Genomic DNA, 2285 nt, shown 5'->3' on the forward strand with positions numbered 1-2285 from the left:
GGTCTGGCGTGTTAAGAGACACAGTGCCTTTGCTGTTGCCTTCCAGCCACAGCCCGGCAGCATCAGAGGTGGAAACGACGACTGCAGGACAGCCCATGGAGAAGGAGCTGCTTGCAAAAGAGGAAAACAAAATTCAAATATTTATAAGTCATAATTGCATCTTAGCTTTGGGTCTGGATCCAGTGGAGGCTGAGTCATCCCAACCAGCTTCCCCAGGGCTGGGGCTGAGTCCCTGCTCCCCTCCAGCAGTGGCTCCTCACACCAGCACTGAGGCCCCAGGAGCTCGTGGTATGGGAAGGGAGAGGAGAGCGTCTGCAGGCACAGTAGGGGAAGGCATGAGGGACCCCAGGCATCAGTACACCCCTAGCAGCAGTGTAACCCCCTCTTTGCCCCAAAGTGTGACCTAACTATTGAGGTGTGAGCACACAGAGCAGAATCCTGTGGCTGCCCAATGCCATGCAGTTAATTCCTAATTCCTATGTTGGATGCTAGGTTGAGGGAATCCCTCCCCACACACCCCCACAGCAGCCAGATAGCCAAGGAGGAGGGGGAGGCTATAAATCAACACCCCCAGAAAGCCTCAGCAACAAACTCAGCTGTGGTTTTATGCTTCAGCAGGGACCAAGGAGAGCTGTTGCCCCCAACCCAGCTGCTCACTAGCACCAGCTACCCCACGGGTGTGTAGGGAGCCCAACCACCCTCTCCTAGTGCTAGAAGAGAGACCAGAGTCAGGAGGGAAAGACAGGAGAAAAAGATAGCAGGGAAAGGCGGGAGGGGAAGTGTCAGGCCCTGCCCAGCTGTAGGGACCTTATCAGCGGGAAGCTCCTCCCAGGGAAGGGCCCCTCCGCTGCGTTGGCCGGGGGTGATGGATCGGTGTGTGCGTGACTCCTCGTTCCTGGTGACTCATGGACTCGCTGGCCTTCGCCGCTGTCATGGGAAATACTTTTTTAATAACTCAACAGAACAAGGCAAGAGGGGGGTGAGAAACAGAAAGGAAACCTCCACCACATGGTTCCCTGAAACTTGTGAACTTCCCAAATCGTTTCTGAAGTGTCAGGTCTTGCACCGAGCAATGGGGTTTTCAGAAATCCCCACCAAGTGGCTGCAAGGGTTGGGCAAAGCGGTGGCAGGGGGTGACGGAGGCCCACGAGTCACCAGCAGCCAAACACACCTCATAAACCAGTTAAATGCTTCACCCCATTTCTTCCTGCAGGATCAGGGACGGGGAACACCTTAGTAGGTCAGTGATGGGGGAACTGGGAGGGCTGCCAGTGCTGCAGAGCTCGTTGAGCAGACCCAGCGGGCTCAGGACAGACATCAGGGTTCCCAGCTACTCCCTGAGCCCATGCTGCACACCACGGCACAGCTCTGTGTTGGGACATTTTCCACCTCCTCCCGGCTCTGGAAGGGGAAGGTGCTGAGGAGTGAGGGGAGGGATGGCTGGAACTGTCTCCCTGTGCCCACCTGCCCAAGCAGGACTCGGGGTGACCTCCTTGTGGCAGTGCTGCCAGTGGGGGACTGGGCACCCCAGGAACACCTGCAGCTCTGTTCTGCTTCGTTCGGAGGTTGGCGCTGGCTGCAGGGAAGTTTAAAGCCAAAGACGGGGTGCAGCCACCAGAACGTGACAGTGCCTCCTCCGAAGGACCACAGGGCTGCCCGGGGCTCCCCAGGGGGACCCAGGACGTGCTTTTCCTCAGCGCTGAAGTTTTGCCTCCTTCTGACTTCGGAGATGGGGGAACATGGATTACAGCCCCCCTGAAACAGCCAGGTGTCCCCTCCTGGGGACGGGGATGCACAGATTCAAGTACAGAATGTGACAGAAGAGTGTTTGTCTCAGTCGACCGCCCTGTGTCAGATCGGTGCCCCCAGACCGGCCCTAGTAAAAGCCCGGCTCCCGGGTAAACACAGCCCCACCGGAGCTCGGAGCGCCGGCTCGGCTGGGACTCCCCCGCCACAGCCCCCTCACTCGCGGGGCCGCGCAGCCACAGACGCGCCCGGGGGACTGCGGCCGCCGCTCCCACGAGTGTCCCCGGCGCGACCAGGCGGTTCCCCCCGCCGCGAGCCGAGGTGCGCCGGGCAGAGCCCGGGGCGTGGGCGGCCCAGAGCCCGCTGCGAGCCCGAGGAGCCCGGCTGCCCGGAGCCTTCTCCCTTAAAAAAAAAAGAACCCACGGAGGGGAGGGGCTGCTGCTTTTTTCCCCCAGCCGCCGTTTCCGGTTTGCTGCCATATTCCTCTTTTTTTTTTTCCTCTCTCCCCTCCCTGGGGGTTCCCCCCCCCGCGCCCCGGA

The sequence above is a fragment of the Dryobates pubescens genome, chromosome 26 (genome assembly GCF_014839835.1).
Source record: "Dryobates pubescens isolate bDryPub1 chromosome 26, bDryPub1.pri, whole genome shotgun sequence".
NCBI classification, from domain to species: Eukaryota; Metazoa; Chordata; class Aves; order Piciformes; family Picidae; genus Dryobates; species Dryobates pubescens.